The sequence below is a fragment of the Chlorocebus sabaeus genome, chromosome 2 (genome assembly GCF_047675955.1).
Source record: "Chlorocebus sabaeus isolate Y175 chromosome 2, mChlSab1.0.hap1, whole genome shotgun sequence".
Taxonomy (NCBI): Eukaryota; Metazoa; Chordata; class Mammalia; order Primates; family Cercopithecidae; genus Chlorocebus; species Chlorocebus sabaeus.
The window spans coordinates 50,237,706-50,254,561 of NC_132905.1; the positions used below are offsets into that span (position 1 = coordinate 50,237,706).

The 16,856-nt window shown below is 39.8% G+C and overlaps 1 protein-coding gene across 5 annotated transcripts in view; it reads right to left on the bottom strand.

The window, feature by feature from the left end:
• The window catches only part of MACROD2 (mono-ADP ribosylhydrolase 2), a 2,124,972-nt gene that overhangs the window by 545,716 nt on the left and 1,562,400 nt on the right, over positions 1–16,856 (bottom strand). The window lies entirely within an intron of this gene.

Genomic DNA, 16,856 nt, shown 5'->3' on the forward strand with positions numbered 1-16,856 from the left:
CATAGAAAATAGTAAATGTTAACTCTTACTGAACACAAACACTTAGCAAAACACTGATCGTATGATAGTTTCTCAATAAATCGTAGTTTTTAATAGTTTCTTAATTAGCCACAGACTGGAAAAGAATGAAAGTGAGACTTTTTTTTTTTTAATATTATTTGCAGAGACGGGGTCTCACAATGTTACCCAGGCTATTCTTGAACTGTTGGCCTCAAGCAATCCTTCTGCCTCAGCCTCCCAGTGTTGGGATTACAGGTGTGAGCCACCGCACGTGGCTGAAAGCCTTTCTGATAGGATGTTATTAGGCCACTTGGGAATGTCTTTCTTCCTCCCTCTTTCTTCCCATTTTCCCACCTGTTCTTTCTCTTCTTCCCCTTCTTTCTTCTTCCCTCTTCTTCTCTCTACTTTTAAATAAAATATGCTGGTGGTTGAAGGGAAAGCAAAAAGAGATGGGGGCCCATAAAATTTAGGTCCAAAAAGAAGCACTCACTGGAAAATAATTTGGTCTCTGCTTAAAAGTACACAATTGCCAACACTGAGCCAAAAGAAATTTATGGTATTTTCCCAGTGGTTGGTATTTAATTAGCAATCTGCTATTGTCAATTGGCTCTGCTGCTACAAAATAAATCATTCACAAGCTATTTTGAAGACTTGTCCTGTTGCCACCACCATTTCATCAATCTTCTCATCAGCTTTGTCACTACAGATCTCAGTGATTTCTCACCTTTTCAGGAACTCTGCATGAATCTGACCTCCAGAAGTATTTGACCGCTATCATCTCAGCTATTAAATGTCAGATTCAGACATCTCAAACTGTGTGTCAAGACACTACATTCTGGCAACAATGAACCCATTACCTTTTTTCTCCCTCACAAGGCAGGCTCTTTGGGCACCCAAAATTGTATGCTGCAAGTTCTCTCAGGAGTCTAGTTTTATTGCGGATGCCTTTGAAAAGAATGTCTGTTGCCAGCTCTATTCATTTCCAGACTTTTGATGGTCTGTGCCTGCACATTATGCAAATCATGTCTGCTCATCTTTACTAGGTGAAAGAGGCAGCAGGGTTGGGCAATAAGAAATGGCTCGGCAACCTGCTCCATTAGCATTTTCTAGGTTTATCTGTTAAGACTACGAGTTCTTCAAACTATATTCTCTACTCTTATCAAAAAGAGTCATATGAGCCTGTTTTATTTCTGCTGAGGGGCCAGGAAAGAGTGGGATGGCCAAGGGACTCTGCGCACAAGGGGCCCATTGCTGTCAGACTTTGCAGTAAATGCTCCTGGGTCAGGCTTCTTGTCACCTCCGCATCTTTGTCGCCGATTGCTGTCTGGCATACCCCTTTCTCTACTCCCCCTCCCATTCACTCGTTTATTACTTTTTGTTCAGTGAACACTTATTAAGCCCCTACTACCTTCCAGGCATTGTTCAATGTTCTGGAAATATGCAAGAGAACAAGCCATTTGAAGTCCTTGCTCTCAAATAGGTGCCACTCTAGTAAGACGATAGTCAATAAACCAACACATATACACTATTCCAGTAGCGATGAATGGTACACAAAAATCAAATGGGGAAGTGAAGGAGAGTGAAAGGAGGGCAGGTCTACTTTGTGTGGGGGTTCAGGAAAAGGTCTCTGCGAAGAGGTGCTATGAGATAAGACCTGAATAAAAGAAGCCAGTTTAGTAGAGAGCTTTAGGAAGAGCCTTCTAAGTGGGGGCACCTGCAAATGTGGTGGTGGCCTAGGGCATGAGGGTGATGGGTGGAGTCAGAGGCCAAGGAGGCTGGAGGGTAGGAACAAGGGAGAAACGGTATGTGGTGGCTACAGGGACTTTTTGGTAACATGGACCTCTTCAGTAGTTGAGCAGAACCTATAGATCCTTCCTAGAATATGGTTTTTAAATAAATAAAAATACAAAAGATTACAAAAGAAACTTTTTTTGAGACAACATTGACAAGGAAACGATGTGTTATGTGGTTAGGATGCATACTACTTATGAACACATTAAAACAAGATCTTACGGTGGGTCTACCATAACCTGAAGTCAAGATGAGCATAATTAGTGTTTTGAGATCTCTGCAACAACTGTTATGTGATACGAAATATCTGTGATTTCTACTGATGACAAAGTCACAAAAACTGTTGATACCACTGTGATTTGGAGCTACAGTCATGATGGGAGGAGGTACTAAATTTTAACTAGAGGTTAGTGAAAATAACTGTAAACTTTGTCCCAAATTTACGAGTCTGTGGACCGAGGATCAGGTGTTCTTGGTCTTGTGGTAGGACAGGCATTTGGATTTCACTCCCAAAGGAAACAAGACCCAGGAAAAACATTCAGGCTGCCCTCTACCTTCTGTTCAAACCAGAACGCACCCAGAGTCTTCCTTGACTCTGTCCTCTGCCCAGCACCCGCACTGCCCTGGGCACCCTTTATCCTAGCACTTTCCACATTATCCTGTGATCACTACCTGTTTGTGTTTTCTCCATCAGACTGTAAGCTTTCTTAGGACAGGAATTGCATATCAACTGCTTTTGTATAAACAGTGTACAATGCCTGGGACGTGCCAGCTACTCAGTGAGTATTTGCTAAATAAATAAATGAAGACTGAGAGGCTTTTAAAAGAATTATACATGAAAGCTAAGCTGCCAACATTTTTTTGAAGGGCATATTTTCCTTTCAGAAACAAGTTACATGTGGAAATACATGAGAATTAAAAAATAGTATCATCAGAACTGGAAATGAAAACATTGACATCTTTGACAGTGTTGATAATGTTGAGTGGATTTAAAAAAGAGAGAAAAATTAAAAGTAGATTAACTGAAAAAAAGGATAATGCAGTTACCTAAAGACCGAGGTTGTCTGGTGTTTCAAATCACACAAGCCTTTGCAGGAAAACAGAAAGCAAAGCAGGCAAACGGGGTAAGCAGTGCGCCCATCAGCTACAGATCAACAGATCACAAGCTTAGGCTTGGGGGTGAGTTTCCTGAAGTCTTGACTTTCTCCAATTTATCCTTAGGATAAGTTTCTCATTTTAGACAACAGTCTAAAGCTGCCTAACTCCAGCACACTGCCATCTGTCCAAGATAAATGAAAGAGCAGGGTAGAATTTTCTCCAAGCCTGGGCCACGTCCAGAGTGTCGCTGGATCTCTGCACACTATGGCTGGTTTTCAGTCCTTTTCCTCATTTGAGGATAGGAACAGAGTTCAAGGCTTGAATCTTAATCTGTATGAGACAGATGCACTGGCTTTATACATGCACAACTCCATCAGTTAAGAAACAATGTAAAATGTTCGTTCATTCAACGCATTTTTGTCAAAGCTTTTTATGTGCCAGGCTCCTTGGATTAAAAAAACAAAACAAAAACAATGCATGGGTGAATTTATACAATCACAGTCCCTGAGTCAGTGGGAAAGCTAACAGGTAAAAAATCTACAACCACAGTAAAAGACAATGATATTTAGAAGGGAAGTTTTCCTAAGGCTGAGGAAAAATTCAGCAAAGATGCAATATTTGAGCAGAGATAACAGGAGTAAGCAGTGATTTTAATCTGTAAGCTCAAGAACCATGTGTTTGCAACAAAGGCACCACTGATCGCTAAGAAATTAGTCACTATTAGGGTCTACCTACTCTCAGGGAGATTTTGAAATTTCCGGGGCTTGTTAATCATTTGATCATGTTTGACTAATGAACTAATGCAAATATCCATGGCTTAGAAATGCTGATACCACAAATGACTATTCAGCTCTAGTTCTAATCCCATGAAGCCTTAAGAGCTTATAAGAGTGGCAGGCTGGATAATAAAAGGTCCTATTTGTGAGTTACTTCATTCAACTTGCGATGAGTATGGTTTCTGGCATTGTGCTAAAGGCAAGACAATAAAAGTTGACAAAACCATGGACCTGCCATCTTGGTTTCACAAATAAGTTACCAAGCAACTCTTTCTAAGTTGTATGAGCTACAGCATGGAGGGTGCCATGGGATATTGCTAGAAGAAATCTGAATTCGACTGTAGTGAGATTTGGAAGCATTGAAAGGAGATCTCTGATATGGTAGTTTACTTTTATCATTAAGGGCAAATACAACGCTTTTGATGATTGTAGTTATGAACTTGGAATTCTGAATTAAAAACTCAACTGCCATTTATTTGCTGTATGATCTTTAAAGTCTAAGTTCTCTCATCTCATCAAAGGGGACTAATTATGACTATAACATAGGATCTTTGTGATAATTAAATTATTTAATTCAAGTAACATACTTAGACTAAGAAAGCATTCAACACTTCAACACCTGTGACTATTTTTCATTTATATACAGTCATGTATCACTTAATGACGGAATACTTTCTGAGAAATGTGGCATTAGGCAATTTCATTATTTTTTGAACATCATAGAGTGTACTTACACAAACCTGGTGCTACAGAATACTACACATCTATGTTATATGACATAGACTATTGCTCCTAAGTTACAAGCATGTTACTTTTCTGAATATTGTAAGTAGTTGTAACATGATGATAAGTATTTGTGTGTCTAAACATATCTGAACATGGAAAAGATACAGTAAAAGTACAGTGGAAAAGATTAAAAAATGGTACACCTACATAGGACATCCACCATGAATGGAGTTTGCAGGACTGGGAGTTGCTCTGGGAAAGCCAGTGGGTGAGTGGTGAGTACATGGAAGGCCTGGGACATTACTGTACGTGGTTGTGGGCTTTATGCACACTGTACATGTAGGCAACCCTACATTTATTTGAAAATTTTGTTTCTTTAATATAAATTAACTTTAACTTACTGTGTTTTTTTATTTTTTAAACTTTTGACTCTTGTAATAACACAGTTTACAATAGAAACACATTTTATAGCTGCACAAAAATATTTTCTTTCTTTATATCCTTATTCTGTAAGTTTTTTCTATTTTTAACATTTTAAATTTGTTCATTGACTTTTAAAACTTTTTTTTTTTTTACAAAAAGTAAGACACAAACACTCATTAGCCTAGGCCTACATCAGTTCAGAATCATCAGAATATCACTAGGCGATACGAATGCTTCTACTTCATTATAATCTTGTGAGACCGCCATTTTATATGTGTTCTGTTGTGACAAAAAATGTCATTATGTGGCACATGACTGTATTTTTAGTTAGTGAAAGACCAAGCTCAAGTTGATTTGCTTTTGAAATCCAGTTACCCTGGGCTATTACTGGTAGGTCAAAAAGTTTACTTTTATTTGTAACGAAGCAAGATGTCACACTATTTTAAATCCTCAAAATGAGGTCTCTTGAATTCAGTATGGAAAGGTATGAAAAACAGTATGACGTAGGCTTCGAGTATATCAATCTATCCCTTGTCACTGTCTCACACACATGTGCATGTGCACACATGCAAGCACACACACACACAGCCTCTGGTACATATATTGAAGATATTTCATGTTTCACTTAGTTCAAGGTCCTAAGCTGCTGAGTAAACCAACAGCTTTTAAGAGTTTCACAGGTAAGGTAATAATGCATGTGTGGAAGGAGGCTCGGGGGCAATTTAAATCACATTCCTGCTGCAACAATTTCATGGAATTCCTTTAATTACACATTTAACAAGTCTAATAATACATTTCAGAGAATACATTTATCACCACCTCTAAAGAAAACCATTACCCGCTGTACTTAGAAAACAGGGGATTTATTTTCTTTTTCCTTTGCCTCCTGAATAGAACGTGACTATTTGGGGGTTCATTTGCTGCTGGCAAATGGCCATTTCCTGCCTCTAGACAAAAACGCTTAAAAGAACTTATAAAAAACAGTTGAAATCCTCTGTAGACATCTAATAACTTATAAAGAAAAGAACGTTTGATGAGTTAGTGCAAATGAATCAGGGACATATGGATCCTATTTCCCTTGAGTTTAAATTTGTAGAGAGAAGAACTTAGAAAAATGAACTTTGTAGATGTCACTGAACCCAAGGGAAAAACATATGAGATAATTACTCAACTTAATACATTCCTAAGCTGCCCTGTGCTTAGCTGAAGCACACCCAGGTCATTTGTAGCTCCATTTGCACTGTCAAATGCACACCCCATCAGGCTCTAATTGTTTTCAGAGTAAAATTTTGAACAGCAGAAAATATTAAGGTGGGTAGTGTTCTCAGCAATCAATTTTAATATAGAGGTTCATTTCCTAATTCCTTAAAGAAATTTAATTGCACCAGTGGTGGGGGCTCCTAGAAGCTCTGTGGGTGGCACATATCTCCACATCCAGGGTCTGATTCACATGAGGGTGGTATAAACAGGCTCCAGTAAAGGATAACGGGGTACCAACCAGAAAATCATCTCCTGCGGCCGTGCTTAATGGCACCTTCATGTCCAGGGAGAATTAATTTGCTTCACATGACTGAGTACTTCATTCTCAAAAGCTGTTTCAGGAACCAATATAATTACATAAGATCCACGAGATAGCCCTGTTGACTTTATTTTCAAATCTGCCGAAGATAAGTACTCAGAGAAGAATTCAGTTGTATATGTTAATGATTTTTGCTAACTTATTAAATGCATCTCTTGCATGGAGGCATCAAACGCAATATCCAGAGACAATGATTACTATCAACCAGATATTGGGAATATACTAAAATGCTTTCTAAAAGATGGCAAAAGGCCTCTACTATGTACAGTGTGCCACAAAAGCTGTCTAGCAACTCCCGTGGATATTTAATGTGAGTTGAGTTACATTATGTGTAAACTTCATCAAATTCACTTATTGGTCAACTCATGTCAAGTGCTTGTGAGTAGAAAGTAAGCTGTGGCCGCCCCAGGACTAGCTAGACAATACAGCCCCAACCCTAGGCTCCTAATCCCTTATTAGAAGGCCAGTCGTAAACTGGTTGAGAGGAGAGATTTACTCTCACAGTTGTCACTTAACATAGCCTTTTCCTCACTGAAGCACTGAAAAGAACAAATGTAAGTTTTTACTGCAGTATGTCCTAGCCATAAAAGATTGTTGAGAGCAACTGGTCTAATCTTTCTCAACCAGTAGCTAGAGAAATTTTCAAAATATAGGCCACTATCCTCTCAGATACTCTGATACAGTACATTTAGGGTATGCCCCAGTATCTGATTTAAGTATTTTTCCCAAGTGATTTTCACCTTATCTTATAGGTGAAGAATAGGTCCAGAATGATTGTCACATCTCCAAGAATCTTCTTGTCTCACTGACAAGCTAAGCAACCCCTTGGTCATTAGGGGAGTACTTCAGTAGGTAACAGGGCAGGAGAAGTAGCCCAGACTAAGGGAAATCTGCTGGTTAGAAACAGGCAACATTTATGTTGCAAAATATATACAGCTGAGTTATTCTTATGCAATGTTCAAACTCTAATCTCAGCACATAAAGTGAAAATTTCACATGAGTAAAATTATTCTTTAAAATTCTTCAGAAAGGTCCTATGTTGTAAACGGACACATCACATCTCAATAAGTCCAGGAAATCCAGTTTTGTCTCCAGCTTTAGAGGAGATTTCTGGGCCTTTTTTTAAAGACCCCAAGAGCAAAAGGTGTAGTTTTGGGCTTATATTGAGAAGCAATGTCAGAGAAACAACAACAACTAAAAGTCTTTAGCATCACATCAATGCAGAAAGAAGCTAAGGAACATGTGAGAATTCATATGTCTTCTAATTGGTCCAATTAGAAACATATGAATAGATGGAACATATGAATTCATAGAAACATATGAATTCTCATGTCTTATTTCAGTCAATGGTTTACTATGAAACTTAAATGATATCATTTAAATTTTTTTTTTCTCCTTATATCTTCTTTTAAAGAGTGAACATGACAGAGGCTATATGTGTGCATAGCTCCTTCCCGCCACTGGCCATCACTTGCCCCGGTGCCCAGCAGCTCACATGCTAGGTGGCTGCAACCCTTGCTGTGAAATCGAGTCTAAGGCCAGTATTTCAGGATCCAACTGGGGTTTCACTTCCTTGCCTGAGGCCCTCAACCTGGAATCACAGATGTAAATCTGACCAGGTTTTAGTAACTTCTATTCAACACAAGTTTAGTTAATAGCAGATCCCCCAATATTCTTCTATTCTCTGCTTCTTGCAAATGAATAGTCTCCTCACTAAAAGGTTGGGGTTTTCTGCCATGAACTTCAAAGGAGTTCATAAATAGAAATGTAGACAACATAATCTGATTGCAGGAGAGCACGTTAGCTAGCCCTTCTGTCATGGGGCTCACTGTTACAGCCTCCAATGGTGCATGGCCAAAGACCCACACTCTTGGGATGTTTCTTCTAGTATGTGTTGTGTTGAGCCATGAAATTGGAGAAGCAAGTGCTTTGCCAGACCTATTTAGTTTTCTTACCCTAGTGAGTAGCAATGGCACCATCAAAGGAGTCTAGTCTTTCCAGAGGAACCACCTCTTTGCCTAGATGTGATTAGAGAAACAATGAGATGGTTTCAGGTCTGGTCACAGCTTCTATCTGAAACAGTACCCTGGCTGAAAACATCAACTATTAACAAGCAAATCATTTAATTCCACTAGAATGGGAAAGTGCCTTTTTCATTTTTCCCTGAGTTGAGCTAGATGACAGCCTCAAAACTGTTAATTTTCCCTTCAATCAGGGCAGCATACGAGTCCAAGTCCATCAAGGTAAAGGACAAGGAAAAGGTTTCTTTTTCCCTCCTACCTAGAAGGGATAGAGGTGCATGCTTCTAGCTCCAGAAAACAGTTGTTAGAACGTCCTTCAATAGGACCTCCCAGTGTTGTTTTTATCCCTGTGTCTGATGTAGATACAACCACATGCTCAGAGGTTTATTTTCTATTTATAAAAATGTCACATCATTTGGATAATCAGCACATTTAATTTCATAAGGAGCTTTAAAAGTTGGCTATTTTGAAACCACCATGTAATCCAGATCATTTACAGAAAATCAACATGGCGGCCTCTCCTCCTACACTAAATGGGTCAAGGTTGTTAATATCAACTCTAAAGATACACCCATATGGGGGTTGGTAATCATCTTAAAGGCATACAGACAGCACATGCAAATGTTGCTTGATCTTTGGTATGCCACCGGAGGAGCCTGGAGAATCATGGAGTGTAAGGCTGACTACAGATTTGATTGTGCTATGAAGACACGGGCAAAGGCATGGGCAGGATGCATCAGTGGGCCTGCTCCAGAGGACAGACATCAATGGCACAGAATCTTGAAGCTAGAAGAGACAAGCCCACCCTCCCTATTTTACAGATGAAGAAATGGAGTCCAGAGAGCTGGAATTAATTGTTTAAAGCTATGTAAGAATGTGGAAGAATCTGGTTAGAACACCAAACTTCCTCTTTGGAGTGAGGGTACACAGTGGTGATTATAACTGCACCCTACCTCTTACCACCCTACTTCCAGGAGCCACAATTCCCATTCTTGCTGCATGGAAGAGGAGCTGAGCTTCTGTTACATAGTGGGCTCCTGAGTACATTCCTGCAGGCTTGGAACTTCTAAGCCAAACTTTGCAAAGGGATCCGTTCTTTTTCAAATATACCGATCTCAACCCTAGGAACATCCTGGCCAAGCCATCTGAGCAAACTGCATTCTCTCTCCTTTTTTAAATACCTGCACCCTGAAGTTTGATTTTAAAGAGTTTCTATTTCACCTGTCTCGTGATATTTCTTAGTCTCTCCTCAGCACTGGCTTCTGTTAATGTGTGTTTCCTACCTCCAGGTTGCAGGAAAGAAGGAGGAAAATACAGCCATCAGAAAATTAATTAATTAGTTAATTACTGTCTTTTGATGTTCCTCCAGTCTGAAGGGAATATTGAAAGACTGATTTTATAAAAAGCAGTCTAACTAATTTTACTATTTAGGACAGTGACTCTCAAATATTTTTCCAGCCAACACATTTGAAGGAAGTAAAATATTTTCATCATAAATAGTGGTTCAACATAGCAGAGGTTCTCTGAAAGGGGTAGAATAAACTATTTAAAGCATATACTTTTGAAAAAAAAATCCTTCAAATGATTCTCAACCTTCCCTTTTCTCTAGTTAAAAATTATTTTTGAGTTGTAAAAACTTAAAATGGGTGGCCATTGCATTTTGCTAAAATATACTGCTTTTTGCTTCAGTTTTTGTTCCTCACTTGAACCAACAGAATGGGCTCTATGACTCTTGCCAACTGCCCCCAATTCTGGGACATCTTCAAATTATCTTCTTAAAGAAGAACGTTCCAAAATGGTAGGGAACACGGTAGCTGTGCTCCACATCCCTCAGCTTCACTACCATTTTTCATTCCTGACGCCAGGTGGCAAAGAAATCCCATGGGAAAACCCTAATCAACCTATTTGGGTTCTACTCTCATATATGGCTAAATCTGGGTAAGGTGCCCAACCCTAGACGGGTCACAGAAGCCAGGTTATAGTAGAACACGAAAGTGCCTTATTAGTTGACTTTTAAAATTCTCTTTAACTGTCATATCTGGGAAATTAAAGATTTTAAAATAACTACCTTGAAGAGAGTTTTGTGAAGACAGAATGTGTCTTTGGCCATGTCTCTGCCATGGGACACAACAGGAGTCCAATAAATATTGATTTCCCTTCCCTCTTTCTTCCCTCTTTAACTCCTTCATGTACCTATTCTACACATGCCAAAACTCTTTCTAGAAGGTCTAGACCTAGTGGCAGTATATATGAATTACCCTCCATGCCTATTTAAACAAAATCCCAACCCCCCCAAACCACTCACCCCCAATAGAGTATTTTTCTAGGTTCTCTCTGCAATCCCATGCACTCCATTCTGTTTATCTAGACACAACGGGGCATAATGGACATAGTACTACATTCAGGAGGCTGGCTGAGAAGGATGTATATTGATTATATGCAAGTGCAGAAGACGGCAAGCCACCCTAATCTACATGGGACTGTAGGCTGGTGTCCCTAGAGCACCCCAAGGCCTTGATTGCCTGATACCCCTTACTGGGAAGAAACAAAACAAAACATTTGTTGGACTTTGATGAGCCCCCCAACCAGAGTAAGAATGAGGGACAGGGCATTTGGGCAAGCTCAGCTCAATGCTTAAAAGTGTGTAACTAGAGCCCTCCCCATCGCTGGCTAACTGGTAATAGGCTCACTAACTGAAACAGCAAAATGCATATTTTTCCATATACTGTGCTTCCTACTGACCACAACAGGGCTATGGAGCATGAAAGAAACCCTTGATGTTGTCTTGGGGCTTTAGCTTCTGGCTCCAAAACCTCATTGTGCCAATTGCGAGAGATGCTAAAGCAGGTTGAAGCTGGAAGTGTCGGTGGATCTGTCCACCTGGCAAACTCTTGTGTGGGGCAGTGTATGGTGACACCAAGCACTGGAACGCCCCCATCAGAAGGGGAGAAGCTTCCTTGGGGCTTAGCTTTTATTCTAACAATGGAACAATAACTGCTTGTCACAAATCCCAACAATGACAGCCTCAGAGTGATAAGGGATTGTCTGGGTGGGGGGTGAAAATAAAGAAAGAAAAAGAAAAAAGAAAAGAAAAGAAGAGAAAAAAAAGAAAAGAGAAAAGGAAGGAAAAGAAAAGAGAAAAGGAAGGAAAAGAAAAGGAAAGAAAAGAAGAAAAGAAAAGAAAAAAATAAAAAGGAAGGAGGAAAGGAAGGAAGGAGAAAGACAGGAAGGAAGGAAGGAAAAAGAAAAAGAAAGAAAGAAAGAAAGAAAGAAAGAAAGAAAGAAAGAAAGAAAGAAAGAAAGAAAGAAAGAAAGGAAGGAAGGAAGGAAGGAAGGAAGGAAGGAAGGAAGGAAGGAAGGAAGGAAGGAAGGAAGGAAGGAAAAGAAAAGAGAAAAAAAGAGAAAAGAAAAGGAAGGAAGAAAGGAAGAGAAAGGAAGGAAAAACGGAAGAAGGAATTGAGAGAAGCAGGAAGGGAGGGAGGATGGAAAAAAGAGGGAGGGAGACAGAAGGAAAGGAGGGAAGAAAGGAGAGAGAGAGAGAAAGAGAAGGGTAGGGAGAGAGGGAGAGAAAAATAAAGAGGTAGAGACAAAATGTAAAATGTTAGTGAGTCATCAGGGTTCTTGAAGAGCAAAAGCAATACAGCATATCTGCAAAGTCTGGGAATAATTGTCCTCAGTGCTGTCACAGCCTATGAGTGTCATGGCTCCACCTGAACGTCATGTTTGGGCTAGTCAAAAGATACGTTTTTATAGCAGCATATTAGGATGATGATGATTATTACCATAACCACATTACTGCACAGGATGTGACCATTTCAATGTTGCAATTTGTTTTTTCAAGTGCACAAATTTTAACACTAAATTCCACCAAAAACTAAGGCCATAATACTCAGATGATGTTTGTGGACAGATAAAGGCATTCTTGAGAGAGAGCACGGAGCATTTCATTTGCTCTTTCCAGGTCTCTGAATGTTAACCACACCCCTGCATTGCATAGATTTGGAGGATGGCACATTATGCTTTTTGCATAAATGTAAATAATAGTCCACAGGAATTTGGAGCTTGTTTTGAAATATATAATTTTCCCATCATAAATGTAAGCATCATTTCATGTTTCGTTTAAACCCCCTTTTTAAGAATCACAAAGATCCTAAGGCGTTTCATGTCAGAGACATAAGGCAGGCCCCACACTGGGGTTTTTTTGGTGATCCATAATGTGATGCTGAAATAAAAGTGGCAAACAATTTTTAACACCGCATATGCTCAAAGACCTCTGCCAAGAAGGGGGAAAAAATAGTCTTGGCACCAGAAGTTAAAGTGCAACAGTTTCTTTGTGATCAGTAATGAGGAACCAAGTGGCTGTGTCCTCGACCTTGTCAAATCAGCATGAGAGCCGCATCTGAACCACTCAGGAGGCTGGACGTGCATTTCTACAGTGGATTCCTAATTCTGTTTTCTGGGGTAGAGAAATATGTTCAGCTTCTTCAGCAGTTTGTGAATTATGTGCCTGAATATTGGAAGGCAAGGGAAGGTGACAAGGCTAACTGCTTCCACGCAGTAGAGACCAATGTCTCTACTTCCAAAGGACATCAAGGATGAACTCAAAGCTTCTTTTGTCTTTGGCTATCAGCAGCTTACCATGAGGTCTAGACCACACTGGGTAAGGTCTGGGGGCCTTGGCTGGCATGAAATTGCAGAGTAGGACATCTGTCTCAGAGCGATGCTGCCACATATACACAGCATCTCAGGATCCCCTGCCACATCTGTAAGCTTGCTACTTTAAGTGACAAACAGCAATACCACAGGTGTTGTGTTTCCCTCAGAAGGCACAGAGTAAACTATTTAAATGACAAGGAGATGATATTTAACATTTTGAACAACAATCTGTTTGTGCTAAAGGCATAGTTTTAAAAAATTATGTCGGGCAAAGACCCAAACCCTGCATGCGAGGAGAGAAAAGTATCACCTTCCTCCTACATAAAAGAAAACCCATTTGGGTTTTGAAAATACAGAGCTGGGGTTTTTCCTTGCCAGTGATTTCCAGGTCTAGCCAGGTGACCTAGCCAAGGGCCTTCAAAGGTGAACCAAACACTTCTCCATTGAATTGTCCCCAGCCCAGAACAATGGGATCTGTCTGGGGAGGAGAGCAGTATCGATAGGAGGGAGAATATTAGGGAATTTCCTTGGAGTAGTGCAGCGGGAAGGAGTCCATCCTCAACAGCCCACAGAGATGATGCTGGGGCCGGGCTTCAGGGGAACCATGGGCTCCCCTTTGGATAGCTGCAGATGGCCACAGCTTTACCTAGAGCCTCCTAGAATGCTGAACTTCTGTCCATCTATTTGCTTCTTTATAATTGATGGTAGGAGGAGAGGGGTTCAGGTTTCCTTCATAACACAACTAATCCTTGATCAGCACTTTAGGGTTCCACATTTAAAAGTTCCTGGGAAATCCACTGATCTTCCAGCTCAGAATCTTCATCTTAGAAGCCGTATCCCCTGACTAGCAGGACTTTCTGGGAAACCGGACAAATGGTGCTAGGTGCTGTAGGATGCTTGCTCCATTGAGGTATCTGAAATATTGAATATGACTGCCATGACTTGCAAATATCTCACACTATCAGGACATTTGTGGCTCTGAAGAGTGAAATGCATCCTGTTCTACTTTTCTGTGGAAAAAAATGGCAAACATGTACATTGTCCCAGAGACCAATAGCCAAATGCCATATGAGTCCCTGGGGTAGAACAATAGAATGGGTACTGTAAAAACATTTCTTAGGCTAACTTTCAGATATGAGCAGGGGGTCTCAGAGCTGCAGAGTGGGGAAATCCCTATTCCACAAAGAATTATATTTTTAGATTGCATGAAAAATAAGGAATGCATGAAATTGCATTTGATAACACAGAGAAGCCACCCCAACTTAGAAATCTAGGCCACATTTCCACTGTTCATTTCCATAACAGTCTCTTATTTTGCTCACCTATTTCTGTAATAAAGTTATTACTTGAGAAAAATGGTGCACTTAGAGAAAGGGTATCATGCTACCTGCTGTCAATTTTTACTGCCAACTCTGATATTCTTTTCTTTTGGTTTTCTGAACTCAGAAGTTCTTAATACTTAATTTAGCTGAAAATGCCAGTGCATAATCTTCAGACACTGCCTGCCTTATGTTTGATCCCTGGGCTTCTCTGCCACCTTACCTCTTCAGTCATGATTTTCATTTCTCTGTATTTCTCTTCTGTGTTGTGAGATAATTCATCAATCTGATCTTCTCATAGCAATAATTCAGTTATCAGTAGTGAATATTCTATTTTTTTTCTTAAATTTTTCAACTTAAGAGTCATTATGTTTTCCAATTCTAAGTCATTTTTGTGCCTCAGTTACAGACTTTTGAGAATTCTCCTTCTTCTTCTTCTTCTTCTTTTTTTTTTTTTTTTTTGTTGTTGTTGAAGTGCTGCTTTAGCTTTTCTGCTAGAATTGCCATTGTTTGAGCCACTGTGCTGTGTGTGCAGCGGGGTTCCTCCCCCAGGGTTTCTGAGTCCTCTTAAATGTATGCTGTGCCCTCGCAGTTCTGACTTTGGGTAAATTAAACAAGTGGATGGTGGGCAACAGAATATGATTTTCTTCCTCCTGACCACTGGGACTCCAGTCAGACCTCTCTGGGTGTGGAAGCATCCAGCCACACCAGCTGGCGGTGATTTATGAAATTAAACATAAGCAAATCAACTACTGTGTTGGAAAAGAAAAAGTGCACATTCCTGATGGTTTAGAAATCGGAGAGTAAGTTAATGGCGAAATGTAAAAGCTCATCAATTATATGACAGCATCGATTATTTATGGGGAGTGACAGTCACAGACCATGAAATTTGTGAATGTCGAATAATAAACTCAGCTGAATAAGAAAAATATGACCACTGATGGGAGACTCACATTACATAGATTCCTCCTTTTTGTTTTTTAAAGGAAAATTTTTGGGGAACCTGACCAGCTAAGAGCTTCAGAAAATGCAACCTTATCCATCGAACCCAGGCCTTGCCCCAGGTAGGGCTGATTGACCCATGAATGGACACACACAGTCACAATGGGGCCACGTGTAAACAGGTGAATGAGAATAAAAGATAACATGCAAAATGATAATAATAATGAAACAGAGACACGGGAGAGAGAGACATAGAGATGGAGTGGGAGAGAATGAAAATGAGCTACCTAGGTTCTCATTGGATTTATAGTTTGGGATTCCATCATTCATGAGACCCGTCTCTAGTTCTGGCCCTTGGATTTCTAGACTTTTTTTAAAATGTAGTTCACTGATACAACACATTCTCCTTTTGACCATAGTCCTTTTTCTTGCAAGCAATCTCAAACTGAGGCCAAACCTGTTAAAGTTATGGTAATCTGATCAATTTCACCAGGTCTTTCTTTCCTACTTCTTTCCTGAGCTTTAGGCTCCAATAACCAATTGTCTACATGAAATCTTCATTAGATATCTAAAATCATTTCAGACCTTAACTATCTGTAGCATGGCAACACAATTCTTGTCTTCTTTATATTTTTCATATAAACATGCTCTTATACCAATACTCTTCATCTCAGTAAATGCACCAAAATTTACTCAGCAGCTCAGGCCAAAAATTTAGTTGTCATCCTTGATTCTTCTCTTTTTGCCATATAGCACATCTGATTTACCTTTATAATAGACATTACTAATTTTTGTCAATATTCAGTTTGCTCTATTCTGAACATACAAAAAGGCTACATTTTCTTGTCTCCTGGAACTTAGTCCCTGGGTGCATTTTTCTGGACAATGAAATGTGAGCGAAAGTTATATGCATCATTCCTTTGTAGAAACATTTCTACAAGGGAATTGATTATCTATCTTTTCTTGTCATGTGATAGATGATACTTCCCACGGTAGAGTTATCTGTCAGCCTGCGTTTGTAAGTCAGGTCTCTCTGCTGACTCAAGATGTACAAACAGTGTGAGCAGGAAACACACCTTTGCTGTTTGTGATACCAAGATTTGGGGGTAGTTTGTAACTGCAGCATAAGCTACCCCATCCTAACAGAAAACAATCCTCTAGTCCTATTGGTGGTATTGTCAAAGTGCACCCTCAACTTGATGCTTGTTACCTCCTTTTCTACCATCACTGTATTCCAGAGCACCCTCAAGTCCTGCCTGGATTTACTGCAGCATCCTCTTAATTGATCTGCCATTTCTTACTCTGGTATCTTATAAATATCAGGTGTTCTTTTTGGAAGAGCAGCCAGGCTTGTTTTTTAAAGGTGAATTATATGTGTTAGTCTCCTGCCCAAAACGCTTCAACAACTACCCACTAGAATAAAATTCAAAGTCTCTCTATGAACCACAAGACCCTATAATCTGACTCTGTCTATTTCTCCAAACTTGTCTCCTGCCATTCTTTCATCTCTCTGCTTCAACCACAT